This window comes from Hipposideros armiger, unplaced genomic scaffold (assembly GCF_001890085.2).
Source record: "Hipposideros armiger isolate ML-2016 unplaced genomic scaffold, ASM189008v1 scaffold_59, whole genome shotgun sequence".
Lineage (NCBI taxonomy): Eukaryota > Metazoa > Chordata > Mammalia > Chiroptera > Hipposideridae > Hipposideros > Hipposideros armiger.
Genome location: NW_017731409.1, coordinates 2,157,955 through 2,176,762, shown reverse-complemented (window position 1 = coordinate 2,176,762; position 18,808 = coordinate 2,157,955). Strand labels below are relative to the sequence as shown.

The following is an 18,808-nucleotide window of genomic DNA, read 5'->3' as shown; positions in this document are numbered from 1 at the left end:
AAGTCAAGTATTGTAAAGTTTATCCCGGATGATGCTCATCTTTTAAATTTTATTGTAGCTGCTTAAAATGACAAATTCAAATCCACGTTTTTCATGGTGAAGGAGATAAGGGAACTTAAAAATATTTCATAGAGTTACTTGATTGAGTAGAAATGTTAAGTATGTATGCCTGTTTTATTAATTTACATTGTTCATGACTTAATCCTGTGTAAAATATGAAAAATTGACTTTTTGAAAAGTTGTGTTTGTTTGCTTTAAGTAGTAGTTGTAGACAATGCTTTTCAATACTTTTTGAGGTAATTTATTCTCCTGAGTGAGAAAGGGGCTCTCTATTCTTTGTTTTAATAGAGCCCTCTGAAAGTATAGGTACTTAGTATCCCTACAGCTGTCTGGCTTTGCCTTTGTTTTTCTGTTTGGAGGTAAGTGCAGAATATATGTACTTATATAACACAGTATGGTATTGGGTTTTGTGACAAGTAAGTGTTGGTTTTACAATGCTTTTGAAAAATACTTCCTTTAGGAAATGTCAGAAATTTACTAGCCTAATTACCTAATTTAAATGGAAAATTGTAAACGTTAAGTCTTTATGGTATTCTTTGAATAGGTGGCTTCATATGGGATTAAGTGTCTGAAAAAGTATGTTGTTGTCTGGTTCATTATACTATACCTTTCAAATTAGCAAACCTTGTGTGTCCTTGTAATTTTTCAAACATGCCAACAAACACTTTTGCCTCAAGAAGCATTTGCTGTTCCTCGGCCCAGAATATTTCTCCTCTAAATATACATATGATTTATTCTCTCCTGTCACTTTATTAGTGAGGACTTCCCTGACCATATAAGTATTAACTACACTCCCTGCCTCCTCATCTCTCTTGCTGTGCTTTATGTTTCTCCATCACAGTTTTTACCTTCAAGCATTAAGTATTTACATTTATTGTTTGGGCGTCCCCTTTACGGTAGAGTGGTTAAAGGGTCTCTGTCTACTTTGTTCACTGCTTTATTCTTAGCACCAGGAATAGTGCCCAACACGTGGTAGGTACTCAGTAAATATTTTTGAATGTATGACTTGCATATACTACTTTTCTTCTTGGACTTGAATTAATCTTATATATACCTATTTGTATTGAACTTAAATGTTAATATTTAGTTTTAATTCTATTTTGACCCTATCTTTATTGTTCATTTATTTCTACAATAATAGTAAGAAAATATAATTTTAGGGGGATAGCACTACAGAGCCTACAGACATTAAATGAATAATAAGGGAATATTATGAACAACTGTATTTCAGTAAGTTTGATAAGAGTAGCCATAAACAATTTGTAGACAAATGGGTATGGTTGTGGTTCAATAAAGATTTGTTTACAAAAACAGATGGAAGGTCAGATTTGACCCGTGGGACATAGTTTGCCAACCCCTGATCTGGACCCTTCTTTCTTCTTACACTCAGGACCTTAGATTCTACCAGTAGTTTAAGGGATTTGGAGGGAGGGTAAGAGAGCAGTCTGCTCAAAAACAGTGTTTTCTTTCTTTCTTTTCTTTTCTTTTTTTTTTTTGTTGAGCCACCCTGCCACCTGTTGGCAGCTCAGCAGCAGTTCATCTCGGGCTGGGAATTGAACCGCTGTTGCACAGAGCTCAAGCTCTTGAGCGAGCTCTTAACTAACTGAGCCACTTGGCCGGCTCTCAAAAACAGTGTTTTCTTAAATTAGTTTAAGGCATTGACCCCTTTTATGTGCAAGTAGTATTTTCATGGAACCCCCCACTGCTGACTTCAGTTTTATTATAATATCACAGAAATATATAGAATTATAAAACTAGCTAATAACTCTATATTAAATCACACTTATGAAACCATAAAGTGGGTTGTATTTACAAACAACACAATACTATTTAATTAATTTAATGTTATAGATGATAATTTGCTAAGTTAAATAATTGCTTGCAATATAAACATTAACTTCTGGACAGCTTCTTTTGAATTTTACACACACACACACACACACACACACACACACACACACGGTGCCAAAAAAATGTATACACATTTTAAGTAAGAAAAACCTGAATTAAAATTGTAATACTCAATATATACTGATAACAAAAGATGAATACAAGTCATGTGTATACATTTTTTTGGTACCCCTGATATATACTGTAGTTCATGTGATGACTGAACTTTCTCACCACTTTTCTCTGTTTGAACTACTGCAAAATCTTTGTTTGGGAAGGATGACCTCATGTTGCCCTCACCTGGGCATGACTACATTTACATTTAAATTCTGCCATTGTTCTGTTCTCATTAGTTCCTGACAATTAAAGTGGTACTATTTGGCATCACTTGATTGAACACAAACATTAACATCTTGTGAAAATTTTCAATGATAAAATGCCTATATTAATATTTGAGGCCATCTTTGAAATGAAAACATAACATTAAAAAATTATTAGAGAAAATTTACAGACCTTTGGATATGTTCACAGACTGCAGTTGGAGAACCACAGTTGTACAAGTTTTATAGAATCTTTTTTCCTGAATATTATGGGGCAAGTGTAAAGGATACTCTGCTATTGGGATGTAAGGTGCAGAATCTTTGTCTTTTTAAAGTGTGTCCATGCTAGTATTGGAAAAAACAGTAAGCTCTGAAACTGTAGCTACTTGATGAAAATAACATGAGAAAAATTTAAATAATTCCTGTTTAAAATAAATTGTGGTTATGTTTATTTAAGTTTCCTGTTTGTCATTCATGGAACAGCTTTTATACATAGCATAAATTATATATCAGATTAAAGTAATAGGATTTTCTTGCCAAAAAAGACCTTAAAGATCGTTTAGATCAGTCCCTTCATCTTCCAGATGACAGTGAGGCTGAGAAATAACCTGCGTTATTCAAGAATACTTAGCATCAGAGAGGACAGAGAGTGGGTAGAATACCAGATCATTTGGATGCCGGTTCTGAGATTGTTTTCTACAGTACGATTATCTTTTTTCTTGAGACCTACAGAATGATAGTGGATTGTAAACTTCTTAAGAATAGGATTATGTCTTCTATTTCTCTGATTTTCAGGGCCTAGTACTGTGTACGAATAATATTTAGGAAGTAACAACTCATATAATTTCAGTTATTGAATCATTGTGTTGTATACCTGAAACTAATATAATGTTATATGTCAATTATATCTCAATTTAAAAAAAGCATATATGAAACCCTGAAATAATAATACATAGTTATATACAAAATTCAACATCTGCAAAGAAGAGCTGAAAATAAGTGTTCTCTCTTGAGCTGAATAAGGAAAGTAATTTGTTAAATGATGGTGAATAATAGGTATGGCTTAGTGGGACATGTACCTAATGCCTAAATAAGAGAGACTAATTTTAAGAACATTGTAAAGGGAACTGAAAAGGGAAAAAAATTATAATTAAGGCTTATGAAAATATACTTACTGTATATATGTATTGTTGACATCCATTTAATAGTTCTTTTAAAATACAATTTGAGGTTTTTATGCTCACTGCTAAAATTCTTGCTTTGTTTTTTATATTGACTTGTAGTATGCCATTTTAGCTGTGTTTGTTTTGTTTCCCATCTTAGAGTTTTATAAGCTATTTGAGTAAAGGAGACTAAAAATACATTGTTTAGATAAAAAGGATTTAACTTTCAAAGATGCTTCTTTGAAAATGCTTCAAATGTATTTTTTTTAAAGATTTTTTTTTTTTAAATTGGGGCATTGGGGAAGAGGAACAGTGTTGGGAATTAGAGAAGGGGAACAGCCAAGTTGTTGTCCTTCATTCTTAGTTGTGGAGGGCGCAGCTAGCTCAGCTCCACGTCCTTTCGCCACCCGGGCACCCATTGGCAGCTTGCGGTCGCTCAGCTCAAGGTGCCGTGTTCAATCTTAGTTGCAGGTGGCATAGCCCACCATCATATGTGGGAGTTGAACCAGCAACCGTGTTATTAGGAGCATGAGCTCTCACCAGCTGAGCCATCCTGCCACCTGTTGGCAGCTCAGCAGCAGCTCAACTCTGGCACAGCTCACTGGCCCATGTGGGAATCAAACTGGTGATCCTGTTGCTCAGAGCTCGCGCTCTTAACCAACTGAACCACTCGGCTGGTCCCCTCAAATGTATTTTTGAACAGGCCAGTACAGGTGCAAAAAAAATACACAAAATGTCAAGATGTAAATTTTTACTGTTTCAGATAATTCAATAAGTGAATTTCAGTTGTTGGTATATGAGTAGCATTGATATCTCTTGTCTCTTTCCCCTTTATCTTCTTCTACCTTCATTTCTTAATAGTATGCATATGTTTTCTAGTATAAGAGAGCGAGTACCAGTTAACAGCATTTAGAAAAGTGGTATATCAAGAAAAATTTGAATATACTGTTTAAATACTCTAAGAAGGAAAAGTCTTAAATTCTTGAAAGTTGCTGTTAAAATCTAAATTATTTTACTGAGATATGATTATAACCAGTTTTTCTGTTGTTGCCCTCTCTATTCTTGATTATATGCCTTTTGAGAATATGCATTGCTCTAATTTATTGCATAACAAGGTTTCTCTGAAACATTAATACTCATAAAATGTTTAAACTTGTTTAGAAAAATGAATTAAAATATGTATACTTCCTATTTTCTTATTTTAAAGGCAAAAGGGTTTAAAATTATTAACAAGTAGAAACTTTTCATTTTAAGTAAGACAAACATTATAAAGTTAAACATTTTATTACTATTTGAGAAAAACATAAAAATATGTTCTGTTTTCTCAGTTTTCATATGGTCAAGGGTTTCTTTTCTTTTACCTTTAGCTGTCCCATCATGTAAAGCAGGTTTAATCTTGGATCATACCTTATCTTAGTTACTAATAAACATTGAAAAAACATTTAAAAATAGGAAACTAAGCCAGTACATTTATAATAATTAAGGTTTTAAGCCTATACTTTCAGGGATCATTTCTATAGCTCACTGGTAAAATAATTAAGGTTTTGTTAATTACAAAATTGGAATATTGTGTTTATGACTTGTGATATAGAGAAAAAAGAGTATATGTACCAAACTTTGACATTTATTCTTATCATAAATATAAAATGAAGCCTAATGAAGTTTCTCTGATTATAAAATAGGAATCCTAGACTCTACATATGTGTCAATAACCCATCAAAACTCTAGTTAAGTTTTGCTATTGTGTAATGTTATTGTGCGATTTTCTAGAAATCATGTAATTTTTTATTTATGCTCATTGCATTCATATTGATTACTGAAAGCAAACACTCTAGGACTTCTGTGAGGTAAGAAACGTTCTTTAGAATGTTTTTCTTTTCCATCAGTGCCTTTTTGCTCACTTATATGTGAAATCAGATTATTCTTAAAGCCACTCTTTATTCATTCAGGTGGCTGAAACTCACACTGTAGACTAAACCTTTATTTTATCTTTCAATGATAATAATTCTAGAAAAATTGTATCTTTATGTAGTTCTTTATAATTTATAAAAGTTTCTTTTTATTGTTGACTAGAGTGAAAAGCTAGAAACAACTTAAAGGTTGATGCATAGGTGATTGGCTAAATTAGTGGTGGTGCATCTATACAATAGAACATTGTGCCATTGTTAAAATGAATGAGATAGCCCAGAAATGCATTCACAAGTTGTATAGGAAAAGATTAACTCAGCTGGCGTGGGTTGCTAAAACCCAGAATATTCCAAAGAAAGGCCTGTTTTCAGGACTGGCCCTTGGCTGGCTCCTGGGAGATGAACTCTGAGCCCTTGGAATATTCTCCCTAATAAGAGTGTTTTTGTATGTCTGAGGCCTTGGACCACATCATACCAGTTGGAACAGATGACTGCCTATTTTACTCTGGGGACTGGAATCTGAATAGCTGAGGTCAGTCATGATTCCTTGTGTGCCTTGTCACTGATCCCCAATAAAAACCATGGACACCAGGGTTTGGGCAAGGTTTCCTGGTTGACATCACTTCACTTGTATTGTCACACATCACTGCTGGGAGAATAAGTATGTCCATGCAACTCCACTGGGGGATGACCCCTGGAAGCTTGTGCCTGGTTTCTCCTGGACTTTGCTTATGCTCCTTTTCTCTTTGCTTATTTTAATGTCTATCCTTCTGCTGTAATAAACGATAATCACGAGTATAACAGCGTGTCTGAGTCCTGTGAGTCCTTCCAGTGAATCATTGAGCCCGAGAATGGTCTTGGGAACCACTGGCACACAGAGGCATCAGTATACATATGCAAGAATGTTTATGGCAGCTTTATTTGTAATTGCTCTAAACTGGCAAAATTTAGTTAATTTATTGGTTTTGATAATTGTACTATGGTTGTATAAGATGTTAATATTAGGAGAAGCTGGGTAAAGGGCATATAGGAATTCTCTATACTCTTTTTGCAACTATTTGGTGAGTTAAAAATTATTTTAGAATAAAAGGTTAAAAAAAGGAGTGTGGGTTGGGATGCTTTTATATACAGAAGTTAGCTCAGGCAACTCATTAAAAAACTCCATTGGTTACATCTGAAGATGGAAAGTAGGGGCCGGAAGGGGACTTAACATTTGATGCATTGACTCTCATCTATTTGGTCATCTGGCCCTACAGATATTACCTAATATCTCTTCAATCTAAGCACTGCTCTTCATCTTTCAACAAATCTAGTTGGCTCCATTTTCAACATATATTCAGTAACTGATTACTTCCCACCACCAATGCCATCACCCTGGTTCCTGGTGGTTAAGAGTACTGGCTTTGGAGGCTTTGAAATTGGATGTTGGTTTGAATCACAGCCTCTCTGTTTGCTAATTTTATGACCTTGAGTAAATTATTTATCCTAGCTCCAACTCTTAGTTTCCCATTTGAAAAATGGGGATAATAATATCTGACTCATGGGGGTGTGAGGATTAAATGAGATAATGTCTGTAATGTTCTTTGCACAATGTTTGACACATTCAGTAAAAGGTAGCCATTAATAATTTATTTTAGTAGTTACCTCATTCCAGATGCTTGGTATATTTTATCACTCTTTTCCTAATAGTTTTTTCACATGGCTTCAACGCCTCAAAAGGAAAAGTTGTGTCTTACTTCCTGTTGTAGTCTCTTCTAGCGATTTTGTTGATGATTGTTGTTACTGCCTGGACGCTCCTATACCTAGTTAACGCACTTGTCCTTTGGATCTCAGACTCTCTTTCTCTTTTCCTTTTTAATTCCACCTTCAGCAATTGTGTATAAAACTCTGTGCTAGGCACTGTGGGATCATAAAGATGAATAAAACATAGTCTTTGCCCTTGAGGCTTCTATAAATAAATTAACTGCAGGAGACAAAGAACTTTCTGTGGTATAATGGAGAAGGAAGTAAGCATCTTGTCTACTGTTTGTTTTCTTTCTGTTTCTAACAGATATGTAAGTAGCTTGGTTCCCCCTTTTCTGTCCTTTTCTTGGAACGATAGATTACATAGAGAAAAGAAAGGGAGGTAGCATAGTCCTCCATAGGCTGTAGCTAAAGTCTTTATCATGTCCGTTTTTATTCAGAAAGAGAGTGCTCTTATAGATAGTGGGTAAACTGATAAAGCATAAACATAATTCCAATGTTGTGTTGCTAAGAAAAAGTTAGAAATGAAAGCACATTGCTGCTTTTAGTCTTTAGTGTTGCTTTACATATATTACACAGTGCCTAGATGTGTTTGTAGAATTTTCCAACTGAGGATCTGAAGTTGTGGCTGAATGGTAAACTTCAATTCTCAGTGAGAACAGGGATGTAGAGAAATGAAGTGATTTATCTAAGACTGCTCAAGAAGCATTTGCATAATTGAATACTATAGCTTGCAACTTCTCTCCTGGATTATTATTACAATGTCTTCATTGGTTTGCTCATGTCTTTTATGTATAAGTACATACTGTTGACCTTAAACAAGTAGTCAGATATTTCCTCAGCAAAATGGTTTATTTTGGAGCAACAGAGAATTGTGATTGGAGACATGCAGTCTAATGGTGAACCACATGCAAGAGTAATGTTCTTTTATAGAGGAAAGGAGGATTTCAAGGGGGCTGTTATAAACAAATAGTCTGTTGGAGGAAACTGGCGATTTGAAGTATAGTGGCTGTTCATTGGCTGAGTTGTAACAGTTTTTCATTGGCTGAGTGGTTGCTGGGTGAGGAGAAGATCCTCCTTCCTGATGGAGTACTAGAGTATAAAAACATCTTCCTGTTGGAGACAGAAAGTATGTCTCTTCCTGTTTGAGGCAATTGATGGTAAGGGTTAGGGAGTGTAGGGTAGAACCACACAGGGCCTCCCAACTCCAATTTAAAAGAGGTTTCTTACTATTAGTCTTCACAATACCATTGCTACATAGAGTATATCTCTAATCACGTCCTCCTCTGCTCACAGGCATTGCATGGCACCATATTTTTTATAGAATAAATCTACTAGACTTTAGTAGAGGGCAGAGAGCTAACCTGTTTTATTCACACTTGTATCCTTTGCTTCTAGGACAGTTCATGGCATGTGATAGTTTCTCCAATTAATATTTGTTGAGTGATTAAGTCTAAATTCCTGATACGATGTTCATAGTTTGTTGCCATCTGGCTCCAACCTACTCTTCCTACCTTTTCTTTCTCTGCAGGTTGCTGGTCTATCCCCACCTCCCTATGTTTATTCTAGCTATAGATGTCATGTCCTTTCTTTTCTAAATTTTACTCTTCTTTCATGTCTGAGCTCTCAAGTTTTGTCTCTTCCCTGAGATTTTTTTTTTTTAAGATTTTTATTGGGGAATTGGGGGATGGGAACAGTGCTGGGGAATTGGGGGAAAGGGAACAGACAAGTTGCTGTCGTTTTGTTCTTCAGTCTAGTTGTGGAGGACGTTGCTTCACTGGCCCAAGTTGGCACCATCATTGCACTCTTCCCAGGCGAGGCAGATCAGTCGCCGGCTTCTGGATGGCTGCTCACTGTGGCTGCTGGCCGCTCACGCTGGCTGCTGGCTACACACGGCAGCCCATGGCAACCTACTGCCACAGGGGCTGCAGCCTACGCCGTTTCCGGCGACTCACGGCAGCCCAGCTCCAGGTTGAGCTGTTATTCAGCATCTTAGCTGTGGAGGGCAGTGTCACTGGCCCTCATATGTGGGATATGAACTGGGGCCCTCTGGCATCCCAAGCCAGCTCTTAACCATCGCGCCGCTCGGCCAGCCCTGTTCCCTGAGATTTTTGTACCACTCGGTTTTAGCTTCAGTCAATTCTACCTTACTTTGTAGTACATATAGGTTGTAGCCCCAATCAATTCTATTTTCTTTTATAGTATGCACGGTCTTAACTTCTTAAATGGAGCTTTAATCATTTATTGCCTTGCAGTGTTACTTTAAATTTTGGGCTCCTTAGTTATATAAGAAAGCTTGCTGGAAACAGAACTGTCTTTGATGTATCCTCCATAGCTGCTTATATTGAATAGTGTCCTATATTGAGTAGGTGTCCAATACATATTTGTAGAATGATTGAATCATGTTTTCCAGTTATGCAATTTCTGAAATGTGTATTTAATTAAGTGCCTTCAATTCTTATACTTCTTAAAGGGAAAATGTTCTAACATTCATTCTAAAAAGTGAAAAGATACTTGGAAGCTAAACTTTGGTGTCTTTCTCCCTTCCCCTTCCTTCTTCTTCAAAATTGAATGTAGAGGGTTTGCTGATGATTTGAAAGCTCTGTACCTTTAATTTAGTATGATGTCTGAACTTGGTGTGAGACATCATCAATTAAGATTTTATACAAAGAACTGTGATCATCAAGGCAGGAATTTAACATTGGTGCTCTGTATATGCTATTACTATAATGCCTTGTTTAGAATTTTAACAATGTCATATTATATTCTACTTTAGGATTTTTAACTTATCAAAAAAACATTGTAGAGAAATTGGATCTTGTGTTTAATGGAATCTACTAACAGCTCACTGTTTAATTAAATGCAGATAAACAATTTGAAATACAATCTTGGCTGTATAAGAGGTTGATCAAAGGACACTCACTATCTTATGTTTTTCAAAGACAGAAATTGTTTTTTTGGTTGATATTGTTGTATGTCCTTTGCCTTTCTTGAATGTGTCCATTGAGTTAATACACTTATCTTCCAAGTATATGTTGTTGGTGTTTTAATTTTATACTTTAAAAAGCTTTGTCTTTTTTAAAAAACATTTTATTCTCTTTTTGTTTTGTTTTGTTTTGAGCGTGATTCTTTGAGGAGCTTAATTCTTTGACATTCTAAATCTTGACTTCTTTTTGGAAACCTTCATTGTTATTATTTCTGTTTTTCCTTAGTTTATTAAGTCAGTAAATTTATTTCTCAGATAATTTATACTTTCAATAGAGCTTGAAGTCCTAGGCAAAGTTTTTTAGTCTTAAAACAGAAAACAGTGGTACATATACACAATGGAATATTACTCGGCCATAAGAAAAGATGAAATACTGCCATTTGCGACAACATGGATAAATCTTGAGATTATCATGCTAAGCGAAATAAGTCAAACAGAAAAAGTTAAGAACCATATGACTTCACTCATGTGTAGGATATAAAACCGAAAGCAACAAAGGAACAAGACAAACAAACAAAAAACCAAAAGGTCATAGACACAGACAACAGTTTAGTGGTTACCAACGGGTAAGTGGCGGGGGGGGTGGTATAAGAGGGAAAAGGGGTTCAAATATATGGTGATGGAAGAGAACTATGGGTAGTGAACACACAATGCAGTATATAGATGATGTATTATAGAACTGTACACTTGAAAACTTTATAATTTTACTAACCAATGTCACCCCCATAAATTTAATAAATTTTTTTAAAAACCAGAAAACAGCTTCAATTACTGCAGTTAGGACGTTTTCCTTTATTAAGTATAAAAATTGAAGTAGGCATTTAACTTTGTGGGATTTAAAAAATTTTTCCAAACATTTAAGAATCTAGTTAAATGGAACCTAAAAAACTGAATGAACGAGCAAACCAAACAGAAATAGCCTCAGAAATGTAGAGGAAAAACTGATGGTTGCTGGTTGGAAGGAGTGTGGGGATGAGGGAGAAGGGGAAGGGATTAGACAGCATAAATAGGTAACTACAATATTGCCACAGGGATATGAAAGACAGTTCGAGGAATATAATTAATAATGTTGTAAATATTTTGTAGGGTGTCAGATGGTCACATGTCTTGTTAGGGACACTGCTTCATGGATAGGGTAGAGGCTTGATCACTGCACTGTACACCTGAAGCTGACATTGTATAATATTGTATGTCAACTATAAGTGAATATATATATATATATATATGATCACGGGATGTGGAATATAGTGTGGGAGTGGACTCAAGGGAATTGTAATAGGTATATATGATATGGGGGGGAAGTGGGGTGGCATATTGGGGAGGGGGGTTGTCACTTTGAGGGGTAAAAAGTATAACTAGTGCACTGTGTTGTACAGCTGAAACCAATTTAAAAAAATGTTTATTTCACAATAATAAAATAAATACCCAAAACAAAACAAAAAAAAGAATCTAGTTAAACCTATAATAGCTATGGTTTAAAGGTTTTATCTGTCTTCCAATTCAACTAAGATAATTAAAGATAGAGGATATTAAAAGTTAGGTATTTCTCATTTGAACGGTTTGTTCCCTCCCCATTTTTTGCCTTCTTTTTATCCTTGATATTAAAAAAAGTAATCTTACCAATTTTACGTTTTCCTATTTATTTTGATTCTCTTAATCTTGACTCAGTTTCTGCTGGGCAATGTCTTATTAAAAGTAAAACATTTAAATCAAATGGTAGCTCTTTAAATCTAAGACTGTTTTGTTGGTTATAGGAGAGAAACGTGTGTGTGCTTAGAAAGAGAGTAAAGGCCCTTTTTCTTACCATTAATGGTTTGCAAAACTGAGCTCCTTTAAAAATTACATTTTGACCACTAATGTTTGGATTTTGAAGTCCCTTTTCAGATCAGAGACCTTTCTTAGAATCTCAGAGTTTGTGTTAATTGTTTTATTGGCAAAGGAAGGTAGCCACTGAAAATGTTCTAGTTTAGTTCAATAATCAACAATCCTGAAAGGCTGTTAATAAACAGCTGTGACTTGCTGAGTACTTACTTTTGTTCCAGGTATTGAAGTGAGTACATTTCAAACATTTTTCATTTAGTACTTTAAATAACTTTGTGAAGTATATTATTCCTGTTCTTTAGTTGAAGAAACTGAGGCTTATCAGGGTTAAATAACTTCTCCCAGAATCACACAGTTAGTAAATGGAAGGGGTAGAATTTGAACTCAGATCTGTCTGATTCCAATGCATGTTCTTACTCACAATGGAACACTGCTTTCTAGTGCAGGGTCAAAATTATTCTGCTCCCTTGCCTCTTATTGACTAAAAAGCTATTCAATACTCAGACTTCTTTCTTCCAAGCATTTTTCAATGGAATGTCTTACACCTTGCTTTATGCTTTGATTGTTGCTTGAAAGTGTAACTGTCAAGTGGTCACTTTGTGAGGGGTGAAAAGTATAACTGTTGCATTGTTTTGTACACCTAAAACTAATAATAATAAAAAAGAAGAAAAAAAAGGAAGTATAATTGTCAAGGTGCTTCTGTGTTAGTGGTATCAATATTTCAAGTAAGAGAAAATCATATGTATATGTTAAGAGTATAATTAATGCCTTTTATCTGCCAGTCAATATGCTCAAGACTTGTTGGATGTCTGTATTCACAAACTGAATTGGCCAACTTGTAGCTTAAGTCCTGTAGTAAGCATGCTGTTTAGGAAAATAAGTCCTAAATACTTGCACTTTAGACCTTTTTTGGGGAACATCCGAAGTACAGACAAACTTCCTAAGATTCTGCTTTGAGATTTAATCAAGATTCAATATATGCTGTGAATGGATAGGAGACATTTTAGTTTCATGGAATTGCCAGATGTGTGGAATAAAATTGACTGTTCATGAATTTAATTAGGAGTCCCTAGGAACTTACAACTTAAGGTAGTTTTTTTTTTTTTTAAAGATTTTATTGGGAAATTAGGAGAGGGAAACAGTGTTGGGGATATGGGGAAGGGGAACAGCCAAGTTGTTGTCCTTTTGTTCTTCAGTCTAGTTGTGGAGGACTCCGCCTCACTGGCCCATGTTGATATTATGATCATTGCGCTCTTCCCAGGTGAGGCAGATCGGTCGCCAGCCATTGGACGGCCACTCATGGAGGCTCACAGCAGTTCATAGCAACTCTTGCTGGCCGCTGGCCACCGGCCACTCGTGCTGGCTGCCAGCCACTCACGGTAGCTCACAGCAGCCGACTGCATCCCCACTGCAGCCTATGCTGTCGCCGGCCACTCCCGGCAGCCCAGCTTCAGGTTGAGTCATTGTTCACCATCTTAACTGTAGAGGGCGCAGCATCACTGGCCTATGTGGGAACCGAACCGGCAGCCCTTTTGTTTAGAGCTCGTGCTCTTACTAACTGATTCACTCGGATGGCCCTTAAGGTAGTTTTTATAAGCATCCCTAGTCAAAGGATCTTTGGTGTATACGAGTATATTTGAGGGAGGGACAGTTCTGACATAAACTGGAAAGTGATGCTTGTAGTTATATGGAGCAAAGTGCAGTATTTTAAAGAAATACTGAAAATGTTATCATGTGAAAAGTTTTTTTCTATCCCTCTAGCTTTAAGTTACTAAAGTTTGTTTCATTTCTTATACCATATTGTAATGAATCTCATTTTTGTTTTTCTTTGTGATCTTCAGCTTCCTGGATTTAGTTTACTGGGTTGTCCAATAACATGGGATTGGCCTTCCCTACAGCCTTAGAAATGACAATTCTCTGCCCAACAAAAGACCTCTTCTTTCACTTTTCTATTCCAGTCTTTGGTAATCATGTTTTGAAAATTAAATGTTTTCTAGAAGCACCATGATGCAGCAGAAAGTACCCAGAATTTTAAGTCAGAAGATCTGAGTTTAAGTAATGCATGTATTTCAGCTAGCTCCTGTCTGAGCCTCAGTATCCTTATCTGTAGAAAGGGGATAAAAGTTCCTGCCTCATAAGACTTAATATTATTATTACTAACTATATTAGTAGATGAATAATAGCAAATATATATTGCTAGGTTACTAAACTTTATAAAGGGTTTTAACATTTACAAAGCACTTTTATATATAATAATTTTATAGGAAGAAACACACACACACACACACACACACACACACACGCGCGCGCGCAGTCGGCCCTCCATATCCATATGTTCTGCATCCGTGGATTCAACCAGCATTGGATCAAATATATTAAAAAAAAGAAGTGTTACATTGTTGCTATGCTCTGTAGTTATGTACTATGTGGTTAGGCCTATCATGACTGCATCTGTACTGAACATGTGCAGACTTTTTTTTGGTCATTATTCCCTAAACTATACAGTATAACTACTATTTATTTAGCATTTACATTTTAGTAGGTATTGTAAGTAATCTAGAGATGATAAGTATATGGGAGGATGTGCGTAGGTTAACTGCAAATACTACACCATTTTATATAAGGGACTTGAGCATCCTTAGATTTTGTTAGCTTCAGGGGGTCCTGAACCAATCTCCCATGGATACCTAGGGATGACTGTATGTATCTCTCTCTATATATTTCCTCATAATATACAGAGATCTCTCTATGTGGATGAGAGCGCTTTGTAAATTCTGAAGCACTATGTGAATATTAGTTGATATTTTTATAACCAGCTGAACCAGAATTAGTGGCTGTTTTCAGCTTTAGTTATTTGAATGATGAATCAGAGTTTTCTAAATTCTGATAATGAGCATCTGTTTAGCTAAAATAAAAGTTTTGTAATGTTTTCTGATTAATGTTAAGATTTATTTTAAAATTAAATTTCAATAGCGTCTGGTTCCTATATTATTATTCTCATTGTTTAAAGAACTAGAGATAGTGACTCAGTAAAAATTATGAGTGGTCAGTGGTACTTGGTGAGGGGCTAGTATTATTTTGGGGAGCTACAGTGAGGTTCCTGCTCCACTAAGAGTAAGTTTATCATTTAGTGATAAATCAATGTAATTATTTAAGAATAACTATTTAGCACTTTAAGTTTACAAAGTACTCTGCAATTGTGAATTAACCTGCACCAATGTTTATATCTATATTTTGTGCAGGATTTCTAGATACCATTGTGATGACTCATTCTAACTCTGGAGTCAATTGATATTTGCCTATGAAGTGTAAGGGATTGTCAAAGTTTATTCGATTATTCAATTGCACCAGCATTTTCCTAGAGAAATTATTCTGAAAAAACTCCAGAAAAAAAGAATTAGAAAACCTTTTCTGTTCGTTTGTTTCAGGACCTCACAGTTTCTAGGACTTTAAAAGTTCTTGCTAAGTTGTAGCCTAAATATTTCCCTTTCAGAAGTTAAATAGCTAATATTTTTAGATTAACCACTATTTAATACATTTTGTAATGAAATAGTCTTTGCCTTCAAGACTCTTATATTCTGTTGGTGGATATAAAACATATTTAAGAAAAGATCAACATGATGTAGCAGAAAATAAGTGTTAAGTAAGTGGTTGTGGCAGGTACTGCTGGTTTCCTTTCCAGTACTTGTTTCCATCTTCCCCTTGTCAGTAGAGCCCTGATTGTGTTTTAGTGACAGTGAGCCCATCTTAGCCAAAAGTTTGTGGCCATCATATTCCCTCATTTCCCAGGTTTTTCTGCAGTGCAAGGTGGCCATGTGACCCAGTTCTGGCCAATGATATCTGTTTTAGTTCTGTATGACTGCTTAATAAATCATTCCAAAATGTAGTGACTTAAAACAATGATCGTTTATTATTTCTCATTTATTATTTCTCGTCTGGGTCAGGAATTCAGATGAAACCAGTGGGGACAGCTTGTGTTGGCTCCATGATGTCTGAGGCCTCAGCTAGAAGACTCAAAGACTGGAGGCTGGAATAGTATGAAGCCTCATTCATGCTGTTTGGTGGTTAATGCTTGTGTCACTCGTGGTGTCAGCATGCTCACTGGGTTCTAAGAGCTTCCCGAGAGAGCGCGAGCCCCAGATGGCAGCTGTATTCTTTTTGTGACCCTGCCTTGGAAGTCAGAGAACATCGCTTCTGCTGTACCCTGTTGGTCAAAACTATCACAAGTACCCTCCCAAATGTAAAGGGAGATAACACGATCTCTCAGTTAAAGAAGTGTCTGTCACATTGTAAAAAGAATGTGTGGGATGGGATAAATATATTGGTGTGGCCATATTTGGAAAATACAACTTGCTCCAACATTGAAGGGAAGGCTTATTAGTAGGGAGGGGTACACTTCTAAGAAAGCTTTTACTTTACAAGTAAAAGGGAAGTGATATTTCTAGCATGGTCCTCTGTTGTTTATTCCGGCCTTCTGCCTTGAATGAGCAGCAACTAACTTGTGCCCACGATGTAATAAACCGACATGCTAAGGATGTTAACATCATTGGATATCAGCCCTGCATTGTCTGCTTCCGGACTTTTTCTTCTCTGAGGCAAATAAATTCTTATTTGTTTAAATTACTATATTAGGTTTTCAGGTTTTTATAGCCAGTCATAATTATGAAATTTCATGGTTGTCAATCTTGAGCATGTTTAAAGTCTCACCTGGAGGGCTTCCTAGGGCTGATTTAAAGGGAGAGGTGGAACTTGGGATAGATATGTAAGATTTGGACAGTTAGGATGAGGGAAGCAATTCAAGTATTACAAATGGTATTAGCAAATACATCAAAACAGAAAAAGTATTTTTTCTTTTTTTAAAATTTTATTGGAAATGCATCTCTTTTTTTATTGGGTAACAGTGTGTTTTTTTCAGGACCCATCAGCTCCAAGTCAAGTCGTTGTCTTTCAATGTGTTGGGTTGTTGGAATAGTCATGACGCATTTTTGCAACGAAAAACATAGAAAAAATACGTCATGACTTTTCCAACAACCCAGTAGTTGTGGAGGGCGCAGCGCAGCTCCAAGTCCAGTTGCCATTTTCAATCTAGTTGTGTGTGTGGGGGGGGAGGCACAGCCCACCATCCCATGCGGAACTCGAACCTGCAACCTTGTTGTTAAGAGCACACACTCTAACCAACTGAGTCACCTGGCTGCCCCTAGGACTTTTTTAGGCTTCTACTCTTGGAGCAACATTTCCCTGTTTTGCCCACCCCACCCCTGCTAACCACCATTCTGCCGTCCTCCAGGTTCATTCACATTGTCACAAATGACAGAATTTCCTTCTGTCTTATGGCTGAATAATATTCTGGTGCGTGTGTGTGTGTGTGTGACGTTTTTATCCATTCATTGGTTGACAGACACTTATGATGTTTCTATATTTTTATACCTCAGCTATTGTGAATAATAATACCCTTTAAATTTTTACATTTTACTAAATTTTTATAGTGCCAGATTTATGCAGTGACTTGAATTAGGCATCAATTAAAATTCAAGTTGAAAAGCATAGATCTGTATCTGAAGATAGCCTTGTATACTAATTTATATTGTACATCATAAATCTGATTTTGAAATAATAGTTCTTCCTTTACAATGTTAGTGCCAAATAAAAGATAAAGTCCTTTATGAAATAGTAGGCCCTATCTGCAAAATGATCACATCCCTTTAGGATTACTAGTTTAAACAAAAAATGTCTCATCTGTTAGTGAATTATGACTGAGATGTTTCCCAGGCTTTTTCCTAGGAGCAACTATTGTGCAAGCTCGAAGCCCATATAGTTGACTCCAGCCTTTGCTTTCTGTTTACTAGCAAAGAGTGCTTCTTGCAGAGAATATCACATTTTCTGAGTCTCAGAGTTCTGTGAGGTAGAGCGACATTAAGGATCAGATCACAGCCCACATTTTTGGTATTGCTTTCAGGGATCTCTGATGCAGTTTACGTGACCCTGATTTTTGTTTAAACTAAATAATACATGTTTGGCGTTTGTGACATATGTGACTAAGTCTGTAGACATTTTTCTCCACACGTTGTTGCTCTGTATTATTAGAGGGAAGTACTTTATAAAACCCCCCCACAAACAGCTTTATTGAGGTATAATTTATGTACCTTAAAATTCACCCGAGGAAGAAGTTTCGCTTCCATGGAAAAGTTGATAGATTCAAGACCAAAGCCCACATTTCTTCACTCATTCATTTATTCATTTATATATCCCACAAGATGAATTTATTATTTTTTTCACATTACTGCTAGGCTACTATATATCCTGTTGCCATTGTTATTCTCATTATACTGTAATTTTATACATTCTGAAATAATTAACTTCTTTGTCATTTTACATTGATAAAAGTATTTTGAAATTATTTTTATAGTTATATTCTAAATTGAATGCTAATAAATGAAGGAACTTAGAAAGCCATCTTACAGAACACGGTAAATATTTTAAATATGTCCCAATATAATAGTATTTTTAAAAGCAGGAAACATTGATGCAATGGATTCAGAACCAAATGATAGCATTGGTGGGATGAGGGTGGAAAATATTTACTGATCTTGGATATTGTTTATAGCCTACCAAGCATCAGTGTCTCTTTCTTCTGTCGTAATCAGCCCATGATTTTTTTCACTATCCCTCTACTTCTGTGTAACCAATAAGCATCAGGAAAGCTGGCCCCGCTGTCAGTTCAGGGGTGGGCCTGGTTGGTCCAGTGGTTACACACTCTCCCTTGTCAGTCAGTGGTTCAGGGATGAGCACATGACCTAATTCTGGCAAATAGGATACAAGAAAAGTCTTTTAAGCTTCTGAGAATGTTCTTCCTTGTTCTTACAAGAGGTCCATGGGAAGACACTGCATCTTCTGTGGACATGAACAAGGAGGCATGTA

General features: G+C 36.0%; 1 protein-coding gene across 2 annotated transcripts in view; it reads left to right on the top strand.

The window, feature by feature from the left end:
• The window catches only part of RAD51B (RAD51 paralog B), a 579,424-nt gene that overhangs the window by 35,826 nt on the left and 524,790 nt on the right, over positions 1–18,808 (top strand). The window lies entirely within an intron of this gene.